The sequence below is a fragment of the Pan paniscus genome, chromosome 4 (genome assembly GCF_029289425.2).
Source record: "Pan paniscus chromosome 4, NHGRI_mPanPan1-v2.0_pri, whole genome shotgun sequence".
Classification (NCBI taxonomy): domain Eukaryota; kingdom Metazoa; phylum Chordata; class Mammalia; order Primates; family Hominidae; genus Pan; species Pan paniscus.
Window position 1 is genome coordinate 23,544,344 of NC_073253.2, and position 12,497 is coordinate 23,556,840.

Below are 12,497 nucleotides of genomic sequence, written 5' to 3' on the forward strand. Positions count from 1 at the left end.
TATCCCAAACCCCGTGAAATGAGGCTAAGAATCTAATAACAGCCAAACATAAAGGTCATAGATTTGGACTTAACTGTAAGTTCTTGAATGATTATATTTATATTTATATATTATATATTATATATCGTATAATATATAATATATGAATATATGCTATTTGTTATAATATATAAATATATAATATATATTGGTATTATATTTTTTATATGTATATAAAATATAATCATTCAAGAAGGCTGACAATAATTAAGCCATTGACTTTCATTTACTGGTGACCTGGTATGCTTCAATTAATCACTAAGTAGGTTGCAGAAATATCTCCCACGCCTCCTTATTTCCATTCTAAAATCGAGAGGCCTTAATTACAAATAAACTATCTATGTATTTTAAAAATTCACTCAGAAATGAGAGCCATTACTATTAACACATCAGAAATAATATTGTGTACCTGAACACAGAGAAATTACCTACTTTGTAATCTAAGACGGTTGGCATGATGTTTAACCAGTGTAAAACATGAAGGATATAGACATTTACCCAGAATGAAGGATATAGACACTATCCAGAATACATGCTAAAGAAATTTGTTTTCCATTTTTATAAGGTATTAGTTCATAGCCTTAATAATCCATTTGACAAGCAACCATGTCTGGGAATTATCACGGCATCTAATCCAGGTACTGAGCTTCCTGGAGAGAATCCAGCAGAGCCGTCCTTATAAACCTCCCATAGCCAAGACAAGCAGGGCAGGGATGAAATGCCTGTGATTCGAAGTCCAGTTGCCTGAGCTGAAATCCTTTTGCTGAGAAACAGGATTTTTAAAAGGATTAATTTTGATAATGTACGTAATGAACATAACAACTGAATAAAAGCATTTGATAGTTTGCTTTTATTTCTCACTGTGAGAAATTTTAACCTTAATAATCTGCTTATATCTTGTCCATTAAAACTTAATTTAACTAACATAAAGTATCCCTTAACATGATTTATTAAAGATTTTTATCTTAGATCCTTTGTAGCTCACTTAGATTTAAAATAATATAAGAATTAAGACCATGAATTCATCAAATATTTTTAAGCAAGCATGTTCATAGATCAATTGTGAAATTAAGGACAAAAAAGATTAATAGCAAATAAATATCTGACATCTTTTATAACTATTCCTTATTGAAAATTGTATCATTCAATTCATAAAAGGGGTTTTAGAAAACCACTTTCTCAAGTTAAACATGATCAGATGGGAGGTTTTACTTACATTAATAAATCGAATGAACAGTTTTAATTAAAAACGCATGCTACATTCAAAATAATGCTGAAGAGTAGATTTCTGATCAATTGTAACTGCCAGATGGGAGATTTTCATAAAAGCTGTTTTGAATATTTCACTTTCGTGAGCACATCACTTAAATATGCTGCCTACCAATCTCAAACACAAATGCTATTCAGAGCATTAAAGTACTGCATGCAATAACTTAAGTACTTTTTTGTAATTTTTGTTTATAGACTTTAAATATAAAGCGTGAAATTCAATAATTGAATTAGCACAGCTCTTTATCAAATTGCTCTAAGTAAATTTCCACAGTAAGCACATTGACGAAGAATTACAACGTGCCTGGTTAATAAGTTAAAGTTGTGCCGAGATAATAATTTGACAAGTGTTATGGACGACTACAGTGAGAAAAAATAATGTGCATTTTCCATAAGATTTTTATTTATATTAAGTTTTATAAAATTAAGTTATGCTGATATTTATAATTGAATACGTTAGCGTCAGTATAATAGAGAGGGGGGAGAGTATCACTTATTTGCAACATTTTATATTTGTCTAAAAATAACATTTTGCTTTTTACAAAAGAATTTTGACATTCATCATTTTATCTATTCTCAAAATATCCCAGTGATGTAAGGAAGCTATTACTTACTCCATTTAATAAGTGAGAAAACTCGGAAACATAGAGATTTAAGGCTTTGCCAAAGACAAAACACTAATTAAATAATCTAGGTCTGGAGTCTCTCATCATGATGTTCTGTTTTCACCACTTATCCCACATTCATGAAGAGTCAAAAGGGCTGAATTTCACTGATTCCCCAGTTAAATGTGAAAAGAATTAGAATCTAGAAGGAAAAAATGAGAAGAACTCATTTTTTACTTTCCCTTCAAGTTCTTCACAAAGCCGTAGCATGTGATTATTTTTGCTTCTCTCCTCATCAGGAGGAAAAATAAGCAGCAAGAACAGTAGTTTCAACATGATCCATAAAATACCCATAACAGGATCTTTAGGGGCCAGTATCATTTCACATCAGATTAATAATTAGATGCCTTGCTTATCTATAGCTTAGGACTGGGCTGTGTACCTTTTATTTTATTTTGCCTTCATTATTAGCTGTGCTCTCACTTTTGCAAGGAAAGTTGTTTTAAAATTTCTTAGTGAGATTCAAGCAAGGGTTTAGAGAGTTTGCAGAATGAGTTATACAGCATTCCCCACTTACCCATGATTTTGCTTTCTGTGGTTTCAGTTACCCACAGTCAACCTCAGTCCAAAAATACTAAAGTATTTTAAAAGAGAGAGACCACATTCACATAATTTTTATTGCAATATATTGTTATAATTGCTTTATTTTATTATGAGTTACTGTGTTAATCTCTTACTGTGCCTAATTTATAAATTAAACTTTATCATAGGTACATATATATAGGAAAAAATATGGTATATATAGGGTTGGGTACTAGTCACAGTTTCAGGCATCCACTGAGGGTTTTGGAACATATCCTGTGCTGATAAGGAAGGACTCCCATACCAGAAATTTTAGAATTTAGCAGCCACAGTGAAGAACAGGATCAGGAGATCAGGGTATAACACACAAACACAATTAGGAAAGAATTCATTTAGAGATGGGAACCTCTTCAAAAACATGGATATGTGTCTAGAAGGAAAGTGTTAATCTGTAAGTTCAGACCAAAAGCAAAAATATGTCATATGAATTTCTTTCTCTCTGTTCAGACCAAGGATAAATTTTAAAATTCTTGATGGCAATCCCAGAGAAGACCAGAGAGACCAAATGCAGTAAAACAGGCAGTCGATCAGCATCAACAATATCAAACTTCAAATATCATTTCAATACTTTTAAGGCAAAGTATCCATGCCAGACACTCTGCTGATCATTCTCATATATGTTATCTTATCAATCTTTTTAATATCCATATGGTGTAAATAACAATATTTTCATTTTACAAATGAGGAAACCAAGATCCAATTACTTGAAGTAATTTTTCCAGGTAATAAAAGGTATAAGCAGGATAATTCCTAGGTTTTTGAAAATCAGTGTATTTATGCTGAACTTCTGGATGTATCTCCACAGTAGAACAGACTTTAATACAAGACCCATGAGCGCATTCTGCAAAAATAATGCAAACTCCTTTTTGAGAACATGGATGTAACCTGTGTCAAGGATTACAGTGTCCCAAGTGTATCAGGAAAGTATATCCGATTCTCTCTGAAAAGATAGCTATGGTATCTCTCCCTCATTCCATTCATGACATAAAAACACTAACTTGAAATTGATGGTCTTCATTCTGATTCAAAAAGACAACTTGATTACTGCCTGATGACTCATGCTCCAGGACTATTACAATGTGAAATACTTTTCTGTGAAGTCTTTGCAAAGCATTCTCACAGTAAATATACTCAAAATTTTCATACATTTTTATAGTGAAGACACCTCCTATTGTGACTACTTCAATTAGCTTGATCTCAGACTTGGCAAGTGTTTATAGGCAGTTGTTGTACCAGGATTCTGTGAAGAGAGAAATTAAGAAGAACATTATTAATTGCCTCACCATTTTGTTCCCAGCTGTCTTTTACAGGCAATGACAGAAGGATAAGAAAGGTAATCTTCCTGGTGAAAGTCAGTAAATTGCCTTTTCATTGAGAGAAAAGTTAGGGGTGAAATTATCAAGGAGTGCAGTGACTGTGAAAAGTCTCAGGCTAAAGTATACCTTATATAAAGTTTGCTAAATTACCTTGCAAGGATTATGAGTCCAGGCATTGGAAAGTAGTAGTTTCATTTGGGAAGCCCAGCTTCTGTAAGTCTGGAGGGCTGATTCTGTAAGTACCTCCACAGATTGTCATATAAATACTCTAAGGTTAAGTTTTGTCTTGGAAGCTAGAGTAGAATTGATTATCAAGTTAGTTACATTTTTCCAGAAAAAGGAAAAGCAAGATGGTGATGTTATGGGAAAACATTTTTAAAATCTGAAAAATTTGATGCAGAGGGCAAAAGAGTGGCATCTGATTAAAATGAGTCTTTACTGCATTACTTAAGTAGATTAAAGGTCAAAATATACCACTACTATGAAACATTCTCCTACAGCAAAAACTTAACATGGTTAGGATATCTGACACAAACTACTAACTGTTCACAAGCCCTCCTTTTTTCCTTCTGGACGTACCAGTAGACTACATTCCTCAGTCTCCCCTGCTGTTAGGTGGGGCTGTGTGATGTTTCACAATAAGGCACATAAAAAAATCCCCAGGCAACCCCCCATGCTCTCATTATTTTCTCTGGCCTGGTAGCCAGATGCAGAGGATGCATTGGAGGCATTTTGGATCCTAGGAATCCTAGAAATGGCAGAGTCACTAAGTCAAAGGAATGCGAGTTCCCTCAACCCATACTTAACAGAGACATAAGCAAGAAATAGAGTTCTCAGTGATGTAAACCACTGTAATTTGGGGTGCATTTGTTTTGCATATAGCAACCCCTGACCTGACCAATACAGCAGAAGAGTATCACTTTTATCACCCTATAACTGTAGTTTTCAATGCTCCCAACTTCCTTAATGTCCACATCTCTTATGTTTTAGGAAACAAACTTTGTATGCTTTCTCAGATTCTCTTGACCACCTTTTCTTCTCTCTCTTTTCTGGTCAAGTCCTCATTCATATTAGGTCACTGGTTTACCTTTGGACTTGGATGAAAAGGCCATAATACAAGGGATCTCTCTGAATGGTACTGACAAGCCAGATTATACAAGCCATCAGTGTAGGGGTAAAACACTCTGCATAAGATTTGACCAATAGGTAACTTGAGATGGGAGAAAGCTGGGAAGACACATTTCTCCTCCTTTCCCTCTTCTAGGAATGACTCATTCTTACCACACTTCCGAATAAGTTCTATGTGTTGTGTGAACACATTCACTATGCATCTGGCAGTATCTCTTAGTGACTCATCATGCAATGGTGACCAGTGTTGTGACATAAGGCATTAAATTTCTCTGCAGCGTCCTCGCTTTGCTTCTGTTTTTCATTTATACTTCAGTGGGCTTGAATCTTCTAAATAAAATCATAGCATCTTAATCCTTACCTCAGGCTCTGCTTTTTAAAGAATTGAGCTAAATCATCTTATTTGCATCATTATTGTTTAAGTATCTAGTCTCTTATGTTCTTGTCCTCCCCCAGGCCCCAACCTGACACATTCTTGTCCAAGATCCTATCATTACATAAAGTTTTAGACAACAATAATTATAATCTCATGCACAATGACACAAAAGCTCTAAACATAGGAATACAGAATTTCTGACATGAAACGTTTATAGAGTATCCTAATGATCATCAGGATCAGTGCAAAGAAGTACAAGACCTGTCCTCTGTCTTTATAAAGCCCTGTTTAACAGGCTACAAATTATTAAAAACATCATTGGACACAGTGAGACATGTGTTATAATACAGGTATATGTTTCAGATTTTATGGGTGGCAAGCTGGATAGATTGTTACAGGAGTCTTTCTCATGTCTCTAAAATCATATTAATAGACAACTAAACAGAAATCCCAGGTAGATTTTTTAAGGCAAATAGCATAATTAGATATTTGAGCTACATACTTTATTTAATTACTGTTCTTATTGGTCTCTTTCCTATCTGTTTACTTTTACTAAGCATACAGTCCTCATCTGACTAGGCAAACCCTTTGAAGTTCAAACACTTACCATCATTTCTGCCTTAGGGAAGTTTTAAAATGAGTTCTCTTTTTTTAGCTTGTAGTTGAACCCAAGAAAAAATTAAAAGAGACTAGAATTAGGTATTAGCTCTATAATTTCATTATGTTGTTTAAATTCCCTGAAGATCAGAAATAACTATATTCAAAATTCAAAGGAGACATATTTCAAAGTCAAAAGTTGTCCCTGTGGAATTTACTAGGAACATTTGTTCTCTTTCACCAGTTCAGATGACCAATAGCCTATTCCATAAAAAAATGAAAAGAAAATAATGCATCTGTGAGGTTTCTTCTTTATCAGGCCATCTTCTGATCATTTAACATACATTTTCTCATTTAATTATTACCATTGTCTCATAATGTAGGTTGCATTATCCCTATTGTCTGGAGAGAAAACAGAGACTCAGAAGATTAAACTTTGCATAAAATCACATAATGAATCAGTCATTGGGACATACTTCAAACTCAGGTTTTTATATCTAAGTTCACCTAGAACATTAAAAAATACATATATTAACAATTGTAGGCTAAAATACTTCTGAAAATCCGAAAGTACCTGCAGTAGTTTGTTAAAGTCTACTCTTGTAATAAATAGGGTAACACAAAATATACAAAATAATATTTTATTAAATTATACCCTTCTGATCATTCAACTTTTTGAAAACAAACGAAGTGAGGCATAGGTTTCTCAGTAAAAAAAAAAAAAAAAAAAAAAAAAAAAAAAACTCTAGCATGCTTAATAAAGTAACCAATGTTATCTCAATGAACACAAAATATAAGAACATTCTTCTTTCAGTGGGCACTTGGCAACTTGTACGGGAAATCAGGCAGCTGGGTCACAGCATAGTAAATTATTTAAAATTCAAACGTATTCACTTCACATCATACCCTGAAACAAATTCCAGATGTGTTAAAAAGTAAATTTTACTGAAAATTAAGTCAAAGTAAAAAGAAAATTATATTGAATATTTACCAAACCTCTAACAAAGAAATAATTTTCAATGCTTTGAATATGTAAAGAATGCACAAAGGAAAATATCAGTAAATGGTACCATAACATTTAAAATGTGAATATAAAAAAATTTAAAAGTTAAACTGAGAAATTTTCCAACAAATGTAGTATTGGTTTAATTACTTGATTTTATTTTTATGCATGTGAAAGATGCATGTGAAGCATTCAAACTTCTGATAGAAAAGTCACTAATAATATGACAGATACATGGACAAGAGTTTAAACATATAATTGACATTTAAAGGAAACAGAATTATCAAACACAGATTTGAAAATGTAAGAACTTTCTTGTAGCCAGAAAATGTAGATTAAAGCAAGTACCATTTGACATATGGAACTACAAAAATAAATAAGTAAATAAATATCTAACATGCTGGTGAAAGTACAGTGAACTTACCATCCCATTCATTCTTGATGACAACATAAATGAGTATAACTCTTCTAGAAAGCAATTTGACAAATACCTTGTCAAAGGCATTCCCAGTCCCTGGAATCTAGCCTAATGAAATCAGCCAAAATACTGAAAAAGTCAAATATATGAAGGTATAGCATTACACTATGAACAATTTAAAGCACCCCAATGTCTAATAGTGGGGGAAGATTTTAGTATATTATCACTGATCCACTAGATAAAATTTATGGCTGTGTTTAGAATATTAATTGTAATTACTGTTAAAGAATGAAGACAGGCCGGGCACGGTGGCTCACACCTGTAATCCCAGCATTGTGGGAGGCCGAGGCAGATGGATCACCTGAGGTTAGGAGTTCGAGAACAACCTGGCTAACACGGCGAAACTCTGTCTCTACTAAAAAAATACAAAAATTAGCCAGGTGTGATGGGGAGCTCCTATAATCACAGCTACTCGGGAGATTGAGGCAGGAGAATTGCTTGAACCCAAGAGGTGGAGTTTGCAGTGAGCAGAGATGGCACCACTGCACTCCAGCCTGGGCGACAGAACGAGATTCTTTCTCAAAAAAAATTAAAAGGAATGAAGACAATTATCATACTTAAAATAAGTATTTATTGATGCAACAAAATATGGATGTGTTTGTTATAAGTATACATTTTAAATTGTTTCTAAATAACTGGAGTGGGTAACATTAAAATCCTAATAGTAGTTACATTTTGAATTCACTTTTAACATTTGTCCTATTTTCATAATTTTATTTTTAAAATCTTTTCTGGGGCAGGCTTCTCTACATCTACGCGTGTGTGTGTGTGTGTGTGTGTGTGTGTATTTTTTTTTTTTTTTTGAGACAAAGTCTTGCTCTGTTGCCTGGGTTGGAGTGCAGTGGCGCGATCTCAGCTCACTGCAAGCTCTGCCTCCAGGTTCAAGCAATTCTCCCGCCTCAGCCTACTGAGTAGCTGGGATTACAGGCACGTGCCACCAGGCCCGGCTAATTTTTGTATTTTTAGTAGAGACGGGGTTTCGCCATGCTGGCCAGGCTGGTCTTGAACTCCTGGCCTCAAGCGATCCGCCCGCCTCAGCCTCCCAAAGTGCTGGGATTTCAGGGGTGAGCCACCGTGCCCAGCCTACATGTATATATTTTTAAAGAGGTTACATATCAAGACTGTGTTAGAACTGATATGCCAAATGTTGGGATAAGAAATAGCATGATCAAGATGAATAGGTGACAAACAATAAAAGTCAAAACATAAACACTAGGCTGGGCGTGGTGGCTCATGCCTATAATCCCAGCACTTTGTGAGACCAAGGCAGGTGGATCTCCTGAGGTTAGAAGTTCGAGACCAGCCTGGCCAACATCGTGAAACCCCGTCTCTACTAAAAATACAAAATTAGGGCCGGGCACGGTGGGTCATGCCTATAATCCCAGCACTTTGGGAGGCCGAGGCAGGCAGATCACTTGAGTCCAGGAGTTCGAGACCAGCCTGGCCAACATGGTGGAACCCCATCTCTACTAAAACTACAAAAAATAGCCGGGCATGGTGGCACACGCCTTTCTAATCCCAGCTACTCAGGAGGCTGAGGCAGGAGAATTGCTTGAACCTGGAGGCAGAGGTTGCAGCGAGCCGTGATGGTGCTACTGCACTCCAACCTGGACAATGGAGTTTTGTCTCAAAAAAATAAATTAATTAATTAACTGGGCTCGGTGGTGGTTTATCAGGTAAACACAGCATTGTGATGCATGCAGTCACAGTTAAGTAATATCTAATAACATAGATAATTTATGTTAAATTCACTTATACCATCTAGTGTCATATAGGGTAATGCCCCCAAATTTGCAAATGGATGTTTTTCAAAAAAGAAATTAGAAAATTGTCCTGAGAGAGTTATCACTTTGGCTGGACTCACTAATGCCATCTTCAAAGGCTTACTATGATAATTGACAAACTGGAAGAGGACATCAGCAGCTCTATAACCAATAGCACGGGTGCCAGTAGACCCTTGGTCATCTTAGTCAGTGTGGCCCTCTTATTGGAAAAGGTGGTTGCAAAATCAAGGAAATATGAGAGAGTGTAGAGGCTCAGGTGCAGCTGACAGAGGATATGCTCCCAACTCAACTGAGTGGGCCATCACTATTGCTAACATTCTGTAATCCACAATTGAGTGTGTCAAACAGACATGCATAGACATGCTGGAGACTCTCCCAGTACCCCCGGAAGGGCATGACTATTCCTTACCAGCCCAAGCTATTATTGAGTTCTCTGGTCATCTTTGCAGGTGGTAAGGACAAGTACATCACAAGCAGCAACAGTGCGAACTTTCCCCACACCACCCTGTCCATGTGCTTCTGTGCTTATCTGGAGGGATCACCTCTAGAGTTGACCAAGCTGCACCAGTAGGCAATGCAACAGGCTTATTTTCCCATGACTCATGGCAACACTGGATACAGTGCAGGTTTGAATGCATCTGCTCCAACTACTTCTCATGAACTCACCATTCCAAATGATTTGATTGGCTGAATAATTTCAGACATCAAGGCACCAAAATCAAGGAGATCCCTCAGAAATCTGGGGTGCAGATCAAAATTTGAACCCAGTGGAAGGATCTACTGATAGGCAGGTTACAATCGCTGGATCTGCTGCCAGCATTAGTCTGGTTCAATATCTAATAAATGTCAGGCTTTCCTCTGAGACAGGTGGCATGGGGAGCAGCTAAAATAATGTGGATTCATCCATAATTTCTTTCTGCTGTTCACCACCATTCATGTTCCTTCTGTGTAGTTCCTGAACAGTCAGTGATTCCAGGTTTTAAATCGTTTGTAAATGTGCTATTTCTACACTTTATTATCCACTCAAGATTTTTCAATTAAAGCTTTTAATTCCTTTAAAAAATTAGAAAGTTAATTTAGCCAGAGAGAGAGAAGGAGGATAGATATAGACAGACAGAACAACAGACAGAAAAATATATGTCTCCTGTGCCTGAGCATTTTGTATACATAGTTCCACCCCTCTACATGATTCTAACAATGTTTCTTGGCTCTAAGTTACTGGAAACAGCTCTCCAACAATAAATCTGCACATCACTTGCGTCTCAGTATGCACGCAGCATGCGCAAGTCAAATTGATTGGAACCTGTTGATATGAGTTGATAAACCTCATAAACATGAGCTGTAAAAATGACTGATACTGACTTTTGAAAAGTTCATTTTTCTTTACATACAAACCAAATATTTTCTATACTCAAATGATATCTTTGAAACCAGGGAGTCATCTGAGTTAGTACAGAGCTTTGCTCTTCCCTCTCACTTCCCTCCTCCTATTGCCATTAGGACAATACAGTAATCACCACCATTTACTGAACCTTGTGCTTCCTATGTGCCAGGCACTTGGAATCTGCTATTTTATTTGTCTCTTAACAACAAGCTGGTGAGGTCTAGACAATGATTCCTGGAGGGCTATGCATGACTCTTGAAAACACACTAGCAGCAGCCATTCCTGTCTGCTCATAAGACTCATTGGGCCACCACTCAGAAATGCACTACGGAAAAAAAAAATAAGGATTTATGGTCTGTACTGTGATCTTCTCAAACAGGTGATCTAAGAAAAGGTGCAAAACCAGACATGAGGAGTAAATTGTTGCAGCAGAAAGAAAATAAGCCTGAAAGTTATCTATTCCTACTTCCGTTGTTTAGTTTGGGTGATCTTAGTTAAAGTCATTTAAACTCTTCAACTCTCCAAGCCTCAGGGACCTCATATTCATACATCAAAATGACCACCATTTTAATCAAAGCTTTTTTTTTTTTTTAACTGTAACAGAAACCATATCAGACATTCTCAGGCAAAAGTAAATTTGCCAGAATTATACAGCAATATTGTTAGGAGCATAGCTACATTTTTTCAGAATTTTGAATCTGAAACTGGAATGTTGTCAGGAACCTAAATGGTTCCTTTTTGAGGGCAGAACTCCAACACCCACCAGAAGGCATAAATTTAAATCCTAATTTCACCACTTAATTGTCTCATCCCTTAAACACTTGGGAATTTGATAGTAGTGCTTAACATAGTGCATGGCCCTAAGTAGGCACTCAATAAATGGGGGTTATTTTATCATTATTCTGTCATCAAGAATAATTTGATAATAAACAGTGATATACTTAGCCCCACAGAGCTGTAAGATCATGTTTCATAAATCATTAGGTATGCGGAAGCAGTACAGAGAAATTAAGGTTTTAGGCTGTAGAGTCAGTTTGCTTGTATTACAATTCCAAATCTACTACCTATTAGCTGTGTGACCTTAAGAAAGTAAATACTGATTATGATAATAAGAGCATCTGTTTAAGTGGTGAAGATTAAATGAGGTAATACATAACATTTAGGTCGGATCCTGATGGTAACTGAATTTTCAATAAGTATTAGCTATAAAGTTATTATTTAAAAAAAACTATGTGTTTAGAAATAACAAATTTTAAGTAAACCAGAGAAATGGAAAACTTGAAAGAAATCAAAAAGCTATTTTAGAACTACCACAGCACAGTGGTCTAAAATAGGAAAACACAGTCTAACTTGGCCCCTACTTGACTCTTGCTGTCTTGAGTCTTCCCTTTTCTTCCTTTGAAAGTCATCAGGAATAAAGAAATGACTAAGTTGACATAATTTAAATGGCTTCCTATACATTCTAGTGCAGCATCAGCACCACCTGGGAACTTGTTAGAAATGCAAATTTTCTGGCTGTTCCTTAGACTCACTGTATCAGAAGCTCTTTGGAGGGGTAAGGGGTGCAGCCCACTGTGTTTCAACAGGCCCTTCTGGTGACTCTCAGAACCACAGAACAGAAGACTCTGGCTATGAATTAGAATCACCTATTGAGCTTAAAAAATATTGCTGTGACTACCAGGGCCCTATCCTAAAACAATTGAATTAAAAATCACTGAGGATAGGGCCAGGACATTAATATAAGTATTTTTAAAATATGACAAAAGTTTCCCTCTATAGCCAGAAAAAGAATCATTGCAATTATTCTTTCCACACAATCATAATGCAAGTGGTTCAGCAGCCACCACCTAGGTTGTCTCTGAAGAGTATTCAGAAT

The 12,497-nt window shown here is 35.9% G+C and overlaps 1 long non-coding RNA gene and 1 pseudogene across 1 annotated transcript in view; one reads left to right on the forward strand and one right to left on the reverse strand.

Moving 5' to 3' along the window:
* Positions 1-1,440: 1,440 nt before the first annotated feature.
* LOC129397743 (uncharacterized) overlaps positions 1,441-12,497 on the reverse strand; it is a 155,516-nt gene continuing 144,459 nt past the window's right edge. The window contains exons 11-13 of the long non-coding RNA XR_008625333.2: positions 5,983-6,030; positions 4,022-4,164; positions 1,441-3,795 (exon numbers count right to left, since the gene is read on the reverse strand). This is a non-coding gene — a long non-coding RNA (uncharacterized LOC129397743). The remainder of the gene's footprint in view (positions 3,796-4,021; positions 4,165-5,982; positions 6,031-12,497) is intronic.
* Positions 6,753-9,980, forward strand: LOC100985024 (poly(rC)-binding protein 2-like; annotated as a pseudogene).